This window comes from Pelophylax lessonae, assembly GCF_965119305.1.
Source record: "Pelophylax lessonae genome assembly, chromosome: 5".
Lineage (NCBI taxonomy): Eukaryota > Metazoa > Chordata > Amphibia > Anura > Ranidae > Pelophylax > Pelophylax lessonae.
Window position 1 is genome coordinate 340,090,462 of NC_138772.1, and position 15,868 is coordinate 340,106,329.

Consider the following 15,868-nt stretch of genomic DNA (forward strand, 5'->3'; position numbering starts at 1 on the left):
AGATTGATTCCAGGAAGAACTTGCTACATGAATCATTTGCTTTTACACAAGATGGCCATGACGAGAAATGCTAGGTGTTTTTTTTTTTTTTTCAAAGGGATTTTTCAGCAAAATTAAGCATGGAGACACGGATGGGGGAGTTTTGCTTGGAATATTAAAAATTAATGAAATAATGTTTTTGGTTTGCAGTGCTCAGATGCAGTAAGAATCTGCTTTAAGAGCCCATCCACATGCTGATCTGTTACTGTTGACTGTCAGACAGCTAGCATGTTCAAATAGTTATCAGGGATATTTCCTATATATCTTTACCACAGAACTATATTAACAATCATAGATCTAATAAAGTGCTGCCAAGGTGAGGTGTGTGCATTGCAGTAACCAACAGCAGCCAGCCATTTGATGATAGAGTAAAATCAATATAAGACAAATTGGTTGCATGTTTGCAGCCGCTTAAAGTGTAAATTCACCCTAAAGCTAAAATCCCTGCATCTATAGACATCCACGATCTAACACTAACCTATCTATCCCTGTAAAGAAGAAATCGGTATACATTTTTTTTTTTTTAACCCGAACCAGTCTCAAGCTGCAGAAACTCTCCAGAGGACACAGCCGACAACTGCTGTGAAATAAATGGGGAGTGACGTCACCCATAGACTTATTATGGGGCTTCCATTGTTGGATGTGTCCTCTGCACCTGCCTCCACAGTGAAGCTGCGGCTGACAGCTCAGTGTGGGACCATGTTGGACTGGCTTCAAAAAGGTATGTGTACAGATTTCTTCTTTTTGGGGTTAGATAGGTTATACTAATCGGGGGCTGGCCTGCGAGTTAAACGTCTCGCGAGGACTCATGCAAACTGGCTTCAGCCTGAGTTACATCATTTCCTCCTGGCCAACAGCACCCACATTACAATGGAGCGGTGGACTGTCCGGAGTGGTGCCCATTCTTCTCCTGGTGTGGTAAGTAGCTATCTACCCTCTACCCCTGGAGGGTTTTGGGGTGGACGTGGGCTCCTCCCTGGGATGGTCAGACCCCCGGGCTCCCCTCCCTCCTAGTCAGCGTCCCCCCCTTCACGGTGGTCTTCTGCAGGCCTTTGCCCCCATCTGCCCAACACCCCCCCCCCCCACTTCCTTGGGGTGGACAGGAGGTCAGAGGCCTTGACCCGCCATATGTTCACTGTGGCTGGTTCGGCACTTTCGGCACAGGTATTTACTATTGCCCTGGTGCCGCAAGCTATGACTGAGTGGGCAAAACTTCTACGCCTGGGACCTGGAGGGGGAACAGCTCCCCCATGCCTTTGCGGAGCTGGTGGATCAATTGGTCCAAGGGCTACAGTTTGTCTGTGACGCCTCTTTGGATGCGGCTTCCTTGATTTCTAGACTGTCTGCCTCAGCGGTGGTCCTGCAACTTATCTGTCTAAAATGCTGGTCCTTATCCGATCTTCCATTTGTGGGGGATCGCCTGTTCGGAGCTTCCTTGGATTACATTATCAAAGGCCTCACAGGGGGAAGAGTACACTTCTTCCTCAGGCTTCCAAGGGTAAGGAGTCCCATCGCAGACAGGGGGCCTTTCTTTTCGGCTCATAAGAGACCTTTTCGTCCCTCCAGGGTCTCAAGACGAGGGATCTAAGCCCTTCAGAGCCTCCGCCGGGAGTTCTAAGAAACCCTGGTCCGACAGACCTGCGGACAAGGCTTTCCGCGCACGAAGGGGCGCCCTCACCTGCATCTGGGGTGGGGGGATGTCTTCACGGGTTTTTCGGGTTTGTGGACCTCCCTGATAACGGACAAGTGGGCCCACGAAGTCAGTCGCTCCGGCTACAAGATCGAGTTTCGATCATATCCTCATGACAGCTTCTTCCCTTCCAACCTGCACTTGTCCCCAGATCTCTTAGGTGATCTCTTTGGGGCAGTGCAAGACTTGTTTCTTCAAGGGGTGATTGTTCCGTTTCCGACATCGGAACGTTTCCAAGGTTTTTGCTCAAACCTGTTTACAGTTCCCGGGAAGGAAGGCAAGATGCGTCCAGTTAAGGACCTCAAGGCACTAAACTGCTTTGTGGGGGTACAGAAGTTCTGAATGGAATCTATTCGCACGGTGGCGGCTTCCCTAAATCAGGGGGATTTCCTTGCCTCCATCGACATCTAGGATGCCTACCTACACATCCCAATATGTGTATGCCACCAGTGCATCCTCCGCTTTGCCGTGGGCGAGGAGCATTATCAGTTCGTGGCATTACCCTTTGGTCTTGCCTCCACCCCTCGAGTCTTCACAAATGTATTGGCCCTGGTGCTAGCATTGCTGCGACAGTGGGGGATAGCGGGACTGGGGTATCTGGATTATCTGCTTTTGCGCGCGGAGTCTTCGTCTTGGCCACTGCACTTGAGAAAGGAGCGCGCACGCCCTGTGAGGCTACTGCGCACGCTCGGAAAAGCGTTGTGCGTTTTGGCTGCTGGATCTGTCTCGCTGGGCTCCCCTATCTGTTGGCGCCGGATGTACTGAGGAGCAGGGCGCCCTTCTGAAGCCGACAGCCATCCTACCTAACGGTCTCTCGGCTCACCAGGTGTCTCCCTGAGGAACAGAACACCTTCCTGAAGCTGCTGGCCATCCTACTATCTGGTCTCTTGGCTCTCCAGACATCTCCCTCCTTCACCATCCCCTGCACCACCTCTTGGAGCTACTAACATCCAGCCGTGGACCCCTGTGTTCCTGCAGACCACCTAACAGATGAGCTATTTTATACTGTTTTAAATGTGAGCAGTTTTCCTGTACCTGCCTTACCCTTTTAATTAAACTGATAACACTTAGAGGCGCTCTGCTTTTTGTTTTGAGGGTGTTTTCATGAGCTCCAGTTGTTTTATAGTTGAGCTCCATGTTAACTGGTTGACTATGTTTAGCCTTGGGAAGTATATTTTTTTCTTGCTGTTCCCACCCCTTGTGTTTGACACTGCTTTGGGATGTCCCACGTATGAACAATGAACGGAACAGAAAATGGGATTTTTGACTTACTGTAAAATCCATTTCTCTGATGTTCATTGATGGACACAGCACTCACCCCTGGAGTTTTTTTTTTCTTCTGGCACTGCTTGTAACAAAACTGAGCACCTATAGAAGAGAATGAGAGTATACCCCCTTCACTACGCTCCATATGCGTAGTCAAGTTTTTTTCTGTCCAGTGTCCTAATCCTGTAGGGGGCAGTATAGCCCACGTAATCAATAAGATGAGTAGCTGTGTTTGTCAATATGAGAGAAATGGATTTTGCGGCAAGTCAAAAATAATTTTCTCTATCGCTCATTGACAGACGTAGTCCTCGGTGATACAGCACCTTCGGGTTATGTTGCCTCCACAGGAGCAGGACTAGACAGGAAATTAAAATGCTCTGGCCACACCCTAGGGGCAGTCCCAGAGGGTATATCCTCTCTCTCTCTGCCTCAGCAAATCAGTTATTTTCTGTCTAGTTAGGAGTAAGGACCTAGATACCTTGCTGGGATCTTCGGTCCTGGCAAGATTTTTTTCTTAAAAGATTTTTTAGACAGCTTTTTTTCTCCAGTGTTCCTGTGAGATCTTCAAGCAAGAAAGCTGAACTGGGCGACGGGCTGGATGTTGAGATCTGGTGGCCACCCCAGTTCAGCCTACGAGCGCGTGCAGGCCATAGCTCCGCGCTGGGTCGGCCGCGACAAAGTCCCATTAAGGGACTGACCCCGCGAGTTAAACGTCTCGCTGAAACGCCAAAGACCATGAGTCACGGCGTCCATATCGGTCGACAGCCCTCCCGCCCCGGTGGAGAGGGGTACTGTCAGGAGTTGGTGCCCGCCTGGTTCCGGTATGGTGAGTAGTATGTTCCCCCTTTTCCCATGACGGGTCTTGTGGTGAACGCGGGCCCCTCTCTGTATGGTAAGATAGAGTCCCCCTCTATCCTATAACATGACACAGATCCCCCTACTTTGAGTGTGATTTTATGTGCAAAGAGCCAGGAGGCTTGGTTTGGGAGCTAACAATCTAATTGTATACATGTTTTAAAGATTGTAATCAGTGGCATTCTGGGAATCTTACTGTGATAAGAATAAGGTACCTACCAGCCAGAAGCCACGGACATGTAGACTGCCTTCCTAAATCAGATCTCCAGCTATAAGCAGGCCTTCCGAACGGCCATGCGGTCCGCCAGGGCCGGTACCGCCAACCACGCCAAATCCCCATGCAGAGAGAGTGTTGTGTGCCCTGCAGCACACCGCTATTCAGTACAGGCCGCCGCCATTTTTTTTGCTGGATTGCACGAGCCGCCATTTTGGCGTAGCCTCGTGTCTCCAGCATGGGGTCGGCCATGTTTGAGGTGATCCAAACACCTCGTGGAGCTAGGGGAGACGCCGGAAGGCGTGCAGAGGGGCGGAGCCGCCTCCTTTCTTCCTGGGCAGCCAGCCAAAAGACTTCCTGTTTGTCAAGACAGCGCTGTAACCTGTTGCAGTTAAACTCTGAGCATCAAGTGGTGAGCCTGGGGGGTCTATCTCTCTCTCTCTCTCTCTCGATCGATAGGGATCCCTAGCAGGTAACACTAAGGGGCTTTTGTGGCGCTGGGGGTCTGAAAAAAAAAAAAAAAAAAAAGTTTTTTATTTTTGAATTATATTATCCAGGAAGTGACTGGAATTATCATGGACCCTGCCACACATATTCCCCCACCTGTTTCCCACGAGGGGGCCACGGGACCCGCCGGTGCACAGAGTGTAGAGGCATTTACAGCAATTTTGGAGTCTATGGTGGCTCGGGTGGAGGCGGCCTGTCAGGGACGGGGGTCAAGGAAGCGACCCCCGCCTACCCCTATACTATCTGACACCTCTGACTCAGATTCAGAGATGGTCACTGCAGTTGCAGGTCCCTCTGCAAGGGCTGTTACCTCAGGTAAAGCTCCCTCAGACAGTGAGGAGGACGTTTCTTCTCCCGCTATAATTCAGGAAGAAGCATTGGTGGACGCACTAGTTGTGGCAGTGCAGGAAACCTTAAAACTTGAGGTTTTACCGGCAGAGGCAACTGAAACAGAGATTCCTTTTGGTACTAACAAGCCCATCAAAACGGTGAAGGTTTTTCCTGTACCCAAGTGTTTTGGTAATAAGATTAAAGGAGAATGGGAGCATTCTAAACGTACCTTTACTATTTCCAAGCGTATTGCTAGACGCTATCCGTTTGAGGAATCCATCATTAAGAAATGGACGGTACCACCAGTGGTGGATCCACCTATTTCCAGGCTGAATAAAGCCACGGTTATCCCAGTGGAGGACACTTCGTCCTTTAAGGATCCGGTGGATCGAAAGATGGAAGCAGAGTCCCGCACCATCTTCTCTCTGATAGGGTCAGCATTTAGACCAGTAATTGTTATTGGTCTAGTTTCCCAGGCACTTACGGAATGGGCGAGAATGGTACGCCAAGACCTTAGGGGAAAAGATATTCCCCAGGAGACATCTGATTTGATGGAACAGATTATACAAGGGCTACAGTTTATCTGTGACGCAGCCTTGGACACTACTCCCCTATTAGGGCATGCATCTATGTCAGCGGTTATCCTCAGACGTGTGCTGTGGTTAAAATGCTGGTCAGCTGACCTAGGTTCCAAAAAGACCTTGACAAATCTCCCCTTTCAGGGGAATGGTCTATTTGGGGCCACCCTAGATGAAATCATTAAGGATGCCACTGGGGGCAAGAGCACTTTTTTGCCACAGGCTGCTAAAGCTAAGGGACCTCGCAACAAGCGAGGACCTTTCTTTACCGCCCATAAAGGGCGCCCGGCTGGAACAAGCGGGAAAGGCAAGACTCCTCCAGGAGGGTTCAAGAAGGGCTGGTCGGACAAACAGAGGACCAACTCAGCCAAACCCGAAGCAAAGGAGTACACAGCCTGAAGGTGCGCCCCCACCCGGTTTCAGGGTGGGGGGACGTTTTCACCGGTATTCAGGACATTAGATCGAGCATCAACTACTACTACCGGTGCGATTCTTCCCTTCCAACATTTAAGTACTACAGGAAGCGGTAGTTACCGTTCCCTGAATAGATCTTTTCCTTTACCTTTTCCTAAGATTAGTCCCAATGCCTCACAGGAATCGGATCTGGTTGACCAGACAGGCCAAGAAGCCTCTAGTCGGGTGACTTCGGTCCCTGAGGTTCAACCAGAAAAGATCACCCTTCCTGATAACAATCAGGTATCTGATAAATGTGTGGGAACAGGAAACGACCAGACTTTCTCGGATGGTCGGGGCCAGATACCTCTAGGGACGCCTGGTTCAGATCCAATCAGCGCCAGTGGTCCTAGAAATTCTAGGCTGGCCTCGTCAAGCCGGCCTGGCCGACTTGGACATGCTAGTCACAGACGTTCCGTGGGAACTTCGTCTCAGGGAGTGTCTGTGGTCTCAAGGACCAATTTACCATCGTGCTTTACAGTCGCTGGTTTTAATGGCCTGGCCATTGAGACCCAAGTACTGAAGGACAGAGGTTTGTCTGCTTCAGTCATTCCTACCCTTATTAAAGCAAGGAAAGCGACTTCCAGCAAGGTCTATTATCACACATGGAAGACTTATATTGCGTGGTGCGAATCTTTAGGATTTCCTCCACGTACCTATTCGGTGACTCGAATATTGGCTTTTTTGCAACAAGGGGTTGAGCAGAAGCTAGCCTTGAGCACCATCAAGGGTCAAGTTTCAGCATTAGCAATCTTCTTTCAGAAACCTTTAGCTACCAAGTCCTTGGTGCGGAATTTCATCCAGGGGGTGCGGCACCTGGCTCCACCAGTCCGCGCGCCCTTACCGCCCTGGGATCTTAATTTAGTTTTGTCGGTTCTACAGAAACCTCCCTTTGAAAACATCAGGGAGATTCCCTTGCTTACTTTATCCCAGAAGGTGGCCTTCTTGGTGGCTATCACTTCTGCTCGCAGGGTGTCAGAACTGGCTGCATTATCATGCCAGTCCCCATACCTAGTGATTCATAGGGATAAGGTAGTACTTCATCCTAAGCCATCCTTTCTTCCTAAGGTGGTTTCAGATTTTCATCTGAATGAAGATATTGTACTACCTTCCTTGTGTCCTCAGCCCAAGCATCATCGGGAACATGCGTTACATTCCTTAGATGTGGTTCGGGCAATCAGGGTATACCTGAAAGCTACGGAATCATTCCGTAAGACGGATTCACTTTTTGTGATCACGGATGGCCCCAGAAAGGGTTTGCCTGCATCTGCCGCGACCATTGCCAAATGGATTAGACAGACGGTGGTACAGGCTTATTCTATTAAGGGTCAGAGTCCTCCGTTCACTGTTAGGGCGCACTCCACTCGAGCGCTCAGTACTTCCTGGGCCTTTCGCCATCAGGCGTCAGTGGTCCAGGTATGTAAGGCGGCCACCTGGTCGTCGGTACATACCTTTACAAAATTCTATAAAATTGATGTGACGGCATCGGCGGATGCCTCATTTGGCCGCAAGGTTTTGCAGGCCGCAATTTGAGGAGACCGGTGGTCTACCTCGAGGGTTTTTTTCTGTTTGAAAAAAAAAAAAAATTTTTCTTTTTTGTTGAGTCTCATCATTAAGGATGAGCATTGTAAACTTCTAGTTGGCACCGGTTGGGCCTTCTAGTTTGGGATTTGATTTTCATTTTCCCACCCCTCATTTGTGATACTGCTCTGGGACGTCCCGAAGGTGCTGTATCACCGAGGACTACGTCTGTCAATGAGCGATAGAGAAAAATGGATTTTTGTAAAATCTTACCGTAGAATCCTTTTCTCTTAGCTCATTGACAGACGTAGTCCCCGCCCCTCTGTTTTTGAGTTGGGTTGGGTTAAAATCTCTAAAGACTGCTTTTTGACATAACTGATTTGCTGAGGCAGAGAGAGAGAGGATATACCCTCTGGGACTGCCCCTAGGGTGTGGCCAGAGCATTTTAATTTCCTGTCTAGTCCTGCTCCTGTGGAGGCAACATAACCCGAAGGTGCTGTATCACCGAGGACTACGTCTGTCAATGAGCTAAGAGAAAAGGATTTTACGGTAAGATTTTACAAAAATCCATTTTTTCCCCCTCAAGTTTTATAAATCAGTCCCTGTGTTAGCAGAGGGACTACTCAGAGGCAATCGTATTTCACTGTTTTCTTCTGTTCCCTTACATGACTTCTAAACAACACTATAGACTTGTTTTTTAAAATAACTGTTTTATTTGTTGCTTTAGAAAAGCTCCATCTCTTTGAATACATTGATGTCAGCAAAATCCAAACATCTCTGTTATCTATGAATTTCTTTTCGATTAAACTGTACTGCAAATCCTTAAACAATAACATTGTTGTGCACTATTTATTGTGAATATGATCCTCCCTCTAGCTAATTTTGTCTGAATTGTATTGTAGGCGGAAAAAGGTCTGCATGCAACACTGCAGAGGACCTTTAAAATGCTGAGCTTTGTTACTATGAACAGACAGCAGATGTTACTAAAAGCATTAACCTCTTTTTTTATGTAGTGTTTTCCTGTGCTTGGCACGTATGCACAGGAAATAAAACCAGAGGAAAGCATGCAGAAAGAAAGAAAACCCTGTAATAAAACAGGCCAATATTTCCCTAGATGCACATCTACCTTTGTTCATTTTTGTTGTTGCATGTGTCTGTTGTATATAACTAACCTGGAATTTATAGTCAATATAGTGTACTTGAATTACAGCCATGCTACATTAATTGTCAAATAGGCAAAGAAGATAATGTTCAGTGATCAAAGAAACCAATTATATCTAAAGCAAGTTCTTTTCAGTTTTGAATAGAGTAGAGCAGGGATTAAAAAAAAAAAAAATACCCTCTCCCATATTTTTTGCAGTCTGTGCGCTGTTGAATCTCTTCTTTCATCTCAGAAGAAATTGTCATTGATCAACGCTATCACGTGGCCGCACTGACTGATGTCTGCTCGCCACTGCAAGCATTATGATTCTTCTATTCTTTTATTATTTTACGTGTGCATCACAGCAGCTAAGTGCAGTGTGGAAATGGGTGTGTGTGTCTACTTATTTTGTAAAAAGGTGTACTTACTCTTTGGATTTTAAGGTTTCATGTGTCTACCCCCTTCTTCTTGGTTCAAGCAGTACTGATACACAAAAGTTTACCAAATGTTAAAAAAAAAAAAAAAAAGCAAAGACATGTACACACTCACTAAAAAAGTGAGAAAGGTAGGCTACATTCACATCAGCAATTAGAGCCAGTGGGAATTGTAGTGGTGGGAATCTTCTGATTCCTGCGGCGGGTCTTAGCGGCTAGGTGCAGCCACCGGCTCCATTTGCTATAGTGACAGGTGCCGTTGGCCTCGCCTCTTTGAGGCTCTCTGCACAACCAGTGATTTCTGTGGTAATTGCTGCTGGGCACACTTTGTGTGAGTCCAGCAGCTCTCACTACAGGTAATTGTTAGCCGTGCAGAGAGCCACAAACATGTGCTGCCACAGGCAACCTGTCACTATGGAACGGGGCCTGCAGTCACATCTAGCCACTGAGAACCGCAATAGAAACAGATGCTGCGATTCGCACTGGCCCTAATGGCCAGTGTAAATGAAACTTTAGTCATGTAAGAATTAATGAATTGGGGGTGGTTTTATAGGTGAGAATGGTCAATAAACTATTTTGTTTTAGTAATTACGACTTCTCTCAACCCTTTGACTCTTCCCTACTCTCACCCATTCCATTACCCCTTTCCCTACTCCTTTTTTAACTTTTATTACCCTGTGTGTGTTTTTTCAAGAGATTGTTGTCTTTACCTTTGTTCATCAGTCCCGGTTAAACCGAGAAAAAGCAGGTAGACCCTTGAAAGCATGTCCTGAAAACGTAGCTGTTAGTGCATTAAAAGAAAAAAAAAAAAAAAAGGGTCACGGAAAGTACTCAATTGTGTTATGAATCCAGTAAAAATAGATGATACAATAGGGACTGTTGTAAGTAGAGCCTGATCGTGACAGTACTGAATATTTCTCAGCTGGTATTCTTTGGCTCTTTTGCAGAGAGTTTCTGGAAATACTTGTTAAATGTTGGTAACTAAGGGTTTGAGAGAAAAACCTTCATCGTCTGAAAGTGGCATTGTGTTTCTCTGTTAAAGGCTTTACTAAGCTGGTGTAACATTGATCAGCTCATTGTCAAGGTTATCTAGAATACATTGCTTGAAAAAATGTAAAGAAAATGGTCTGGTGCTAGTGTAAGGATAATAGAACTGTAATCTTACAGTTTTAGGCAGTTATCGCAAACCTGACATAAAACTCAGTGATTCCAGCTTTTGATACATGTTGTGCTAGGCAGCACATTCAAAACACATGGTTTTCAATGCCCAAAATAATAGACCTTGCATCATTTATTTTAAGCACAAACCACATAAAGCACAGAGCATTGCTTATCTGCTTTATGGTGCTTTTATTGCAGGTGCATAGGTACAGTTGGGCAAAAAAGTATTTAGTCAGCCACCAATTGTGCAAGTTCCCCCACTTAAAAAGATGAGAGAGGCCTGCAATTTTCATCATAGGTACACTTCAACTATGAGAGACAGAATGGGGGGGGGGGGAAGAATCCAGGAACTAACATTGTAGGATTTCTAATGAATTAATTGGTAAATTCCTCGGTAAAATAAATATTTTGTCACCTACAAACAAGCAAGATTTCTGGCTCTCACAGACCTGTAACTTCTTCTTTAAGAGGCTCCTCTGTCCTCCACCTGTATTAATGGCACCTGTTTGAACTTGTATAAAAGACGCCGGTCCACAACCTCAAACAGTCACACTCCAAACTCCACTATGGCCAAGACCAAAGAGCTGTCGAAGAACACCAGAAACAAAATTGTAGACCTGCACCAGGCTGGGAAGACTGAATCTGCAATAGGCAAGCAGCTTGGTGTGAAGAAATCAACTGTGGGAGCAATTATTAGAAAATGGAAGATCTCACCCCATGGGGTCAAAATGATGACAAGAACGGTGAGCAAAAAATCTCAGAGCCACACGGGGGGGGGGGGGTGCCTAGTGAATGACCTGCAGAGAGCTGGGACCAAAGTAACAAAGGCTATCTGAAGTTAGCTAGAGAGCATTTGGATGATCCAGAAGAGGATTGGGAGAATGTCATATGGTCAGATGAAACCAAAGTAGAACTTTTTGGTAAAAACTCAACTCGTAGTGTTTGGAGGAGAAAGAATGCTGAGTTGCATCAAAAGAACACCATACCTACTGTGAAGCATGGGGGTGGAAACATTATGCTTTGGGGCTGTTTTTATGCAAAGGGACCAGGACGAATGATCCGTGCAAAGAAAAGAATGAATGGGGCCATGTATCGTGAGATTTTGAGCGAAAACCTCCTTCCATCAGCAAGGGCATTGAAGATGAAACGTGGCTGGGTCTTTCAGCATTACAGCAATCCCAAACACACCGCCCGGGCAACGAAGGAGTGGCTTCGTAAGAAGCATTTCAAGGTCCTGGAGTGGCCTAGCCAGTCTCCAGATCTCAACCCCATAGAAAACCTTTGGAGGGAGTTGAAAGTCTGTGTTGCCCAGCGACAGCCCCAAAACATCACTGCTCTAGAGGAGATTTGCATGGAGGATTGGGCCAAAATACCACCAACAGTGTGTAAAAACCTTGTGAAGACTTACAGAAAACGTTTGACCTCTGTCATTACTAAAAAGGGTATATAACAAAGTATTGAGATGAACTTTTGTTTTTGACCAAAAACTTATTTTCCACCATAATTTGCAAAAAAATTTATATTTAAAAATCAGAGAATATGATTTTCTGGTGTTTTGTTTCTCATTTTGTCTCTCATAGTTGAAGTATACCTATGATGACATTTACAGGCCTCTCTCATCTTTTTAAGTGGGAGAACTTGCACAATTGGTGGCTGACTAAATACTTTTTTTGCCCAACTGTATGTGTTGAGATGCAGTTAACTGCATTGCAAGGCACCACAATGCACATTATAAAGAGTCTTCTAGCAGAGCTTGGCTTTGACAACTCCAAACCCCTGAACCTCCATTCTGATCAGGGAGGCTGCCCATAATAATATAGGACAGTGGGGGAGGGCTCAATGTCTGACTGGTTGGAGCAAGGGAAAGTCAACATTTCTATGTAACCTCAGCTGTCTGTATCTCTGGCTCTGCTGATTTTTGAAATGTGGTTTTGCACAAGATCATCTTTATTTTGTGCTCTTTTAGGCATATGCTCAGTTTGAATCACCTGGGTCTGTGGCAAGTTTACTCTGAGCTAAGCTTTGTGTTTGGTTAGTGGAAGTATTTTTGGGAATTGTATTGATCAAGGCAGAAAAATGTCTTCCATAAAGTTTCTATCTCTGGAATGTACCCAAATGTACTGCTTTAAACATAATGCCTTTGGGGAAAAGAGATTGACGTTTTTAAATTGATAGTTCCCCCCCACTGCTTTTAAAGTTTCCGAGAAGTAAATAAATATTCCCCTTTTTGTCTATGGATAAAGAGACAGTCTTGCATTTATTAATAGTGGACACAGGGATATTTAATTATAAGCTGTGAGACTGCAGGCAACTTTTGTAGTGCCATCCCTTGCCAGACAGGCTGGTCTGGTTGAAGATAGGAAGCCTTCATTATTGAGAATCTCCCCTAAAGTTACTGTGACCCAGCATAAACTTCCCTGATCACATGTTCTCTACACAAATGCTCAGATTACACAACCCACATCCAAAACACCACTGTTTAATGCCAAAGAGCGTTTTACACTGCTTGCAAAAAATACTATTCTTTCAGCTAACCATTTCAAGTTAGTGAATGGATAGAGATGTACTCTTCAAGATGCTGTAGCCCTTTATCACTGTGAATGTATGCATTCTGAAAGATGCGATGAACATTTTCACTTTTAGAATATTTATTTATCTTACGTCCTCCGACAGTCGCCGCCACCTCTAAGTCATCACTATTGGGTATTGACTTCCACTCCGCAGGAGTAGCTAGGCATAAGACTTAGTGAAAAGAACAAAGCATTTAGCATAGACACACCCATGGGGGCTGTCCCACTGGTCAATACCCCCGTGCAGTGATCCCTCCCAACTTAGTTTGTCTCTGCCTAGCGTCAGGAGTAGTCAGGCTTCCCTGTGCTCGGGCTTTCAGTCTCAGCCTTCTAATCTTTTCTTTTGATTTTTATTTTTAAAATGTCAGTTTTTTCTTTGCTTTACTAGCTGTTTATTTTGTCAGCTTAGTTTAGACGGATCTTCGGATGAAGATGAATTCTGCGGAGCTGGGAATCGGACTGGCCGCCCTGGCTCCCCAGGGCAGAGGGTCAGAGGGATCCCCAGCCCGCCATCGAGCGTTCGGCCATGTGTTCGTCCTGGCATTATGAACGACCCATCCCTGCTCGCAGCAGGGATGCAGCCTGTGAGGTGGCTACCTCACTGGACACATCTGCGGTGCTGCAGTGTCCTTTTCTTGGCTAACGGCATTCCCTGTCAGATGAGGACAGCGGCTTTCCGTTCATAGAGGCACCCCACGCCATCTGGTACAGGTAAGTACTTCTGTGTGGTGCCTCTGTCTGGGGTGGCAATCCTGTGTTGCTGTGTGTTCCCCATGTTTGTGCCTGTGTGGGGCTCCCTGATGCGATCCCTGTGGGGGTCGCTTGTACATGCGCTGCGGTGCTGTGTGTTTTTGGGGGTCCCTTCCCCTGTGTCACTTCGGTGTTTTTAGGGGTGCAGACTGCGTGTGCGGCAGCCGCAGCGGGTAAAAAATGCGCGGACCGCCATTTTTAGTATGGGCAAGCATGTCTGGCTTCACTATGGGCTTATCTGCATGCTGTTTTGGCGCCATCTTATGTGTGGCAAAACGATGTTTCCGAGCACATGTTCGGTGGCCATCTTGCCGAAGCCTCCCATTCAGTTCTATGGGCAGCCATTTTCCCTGGGTCTTGCAGCTTATAGTTCAGCCTCTGATGACCTCACTTCCTTTTCCTCTGAAGCAGCGATCGATGTGGTAACACTCTGTGGGGGCTCTGCAGACTGTCTCTTCCATAACTCTCTGTTTTGTCCTTCCTGGCTCAGTTTCTTCTCCTTTTGGGGGTCTTTGGTCACTGTACATATAGCGGTGGGCTCAGGACAGCAAATTCTCTCCAGCCCTGGTGGGGGACCCCAGTCCTGCTGTGGCCCCTGTTATACCTGATTTGGCCGCCGTAGTGGCGTCTTTAGTGTCCAAAATGGAGGTGCTGATGGCTGAACGTGCTGCTAGGAAAAGGCCCAGATTATCTATCTCCTCTGATTCAGATGGTGATGTGGCAACTGCAGCACCTGCGGCGGGCGTGCCCTTTTCATGGTCTCTTTCATCCCTGAACCCTCTGGGGTCTGAGGGGGAGGCGGAGGTGGAGGGGGTTGATGATTCTCCCCTGGGGTCGCCTGAAGAACGCGCGACCATGGATGAGTTGATTTCTTCTGTGAAAGAAACACTACACTTGGGGGATGAGCCCAGTCCTCCGGGCATTGTGTCCTCTTTTGGTACACACAGAACCCGCAAGTCGGCACAGGTTTTTTGGTACACACAGGGCCCGCAAGTCGGGGCAGGCGTCTGATTCTGCCCCGCCTGCCACGCTGGCTATGGTGGACCAAATTCACCAAGGAGTCATGTATTTGTGCGATGCGGCCTTAAATGAGGCCCCTTTGGTAGCACGCCTATCTAGTGTTGCGGTGCTTAACCGTCGACTGATCTGGCTGAAGAGCTGGTCGGCTGACCAGACTCATGGAAAACAGTTGCTGATTTTCCCTATGCTGGTTCTCGCCTTTTTGGCGAGGCGTTGGATACCTTGGTAAAGGGCGTCACGGGGGGCAAGAGCACCATGCTGCCCCAAAACCCGAAGAACAAGTCCTTTCGTGGCAAGCGGGGTTCCGCCTCTTGACCCAATCAAGGGTCCTTTCGTGCCTTTAGGAATCAAACCAAGGGCAAGCCCTTCAAGGGCCAAGGTAGCCAGAAGAAGCCCTGGGCGGGGCAAGCAGAAGTCCGGCAATGCCGGTGCGGCGGGTAAATCCGCCTCTGCCTGAAGGGGCGCCCTCACCCGTTTCAGGGGTGGCGGGACGTTTGCACGGTTTCCTCCAACCTTGGCTGCTCCGAATTCCGGACAGGTGGGTTCAGGAAATCATTTGATCAGGGTACAAGATGGAATTCCTTTCCCGGCCGGCGGACAGATTCTTTCCCTCAAATCTTCATTTGACCCCAGGGCGTCTGCAGGACCTGCATCAAGCAGTGCAGGACCTCCTTGCCCAGGGGGTGTTTGTCCCGGTGCCTCATCGGGACGGGTTTTGGGGGTTTTATTCCAATCTGTTCACTGTGCCCAGAAAGGAGGGCAAGGTGCGTCCTATTCTGGACTTGAAAGCGCTGAACCGCTTCGTGCGCTTTCGAAAGTTCAGTATGGAATCCCTCCGCTCGGTGGTGGCCTCCCTGAGTCCAGGGGAATTCCTGGCCTCTATAGACCTGAAGGATGCGTACCTACACATCCCCATTTTCGAGGGTCACCAGAGGTACCTTTGGTTCGCAATAGCGGAGGACCACTATCAGTTTGTGGCGTTACCTTTCGGTCTCGCTTCGGCTCTAAGGGTCTTTACCAAAGCGTTGGCGCCCGTTCTGGGCCTGCTAAGGGCTCAGGGCATTGTGGTCTTGGGATATCTGGACGATCTCCTCTTAAGATCGAGTGCCAGCCAGGACCTACTGCGCGATCTGTCCACTACGGTACAGACGCTCCAGGAGTTCGGATGGACCATCAACGTACAGAAGTCGACCTTGTCTCCTTCGGTTCGACTTCCCTATCTGGGAATGGTTCTGGACTCTGCTCAAGCAAAGGTGTTGTTGCCGGAGGACAAGCTCCGGACCTTACAGGACGAGATCAGGTCCCTCAGGGACAAGCCATCCTCGTCACTCAGGACCTG

At 47.6% G+C, this 15,868-nt stretch overlaps 1 protein-coding gene across 1 annotated transcript in view; it reads left to right on the plus strand.

Moving 5' to 3' along the window:
* Window positions 1-15,868, plus strand: part of JARID2 (jumonji and AT-rich interaction domain containing 2) — a 351,911-nt gene that overhangs the window by 216,004 nt on the left and 120,039 nt on the right. The window lies entirely within an intron of this gene.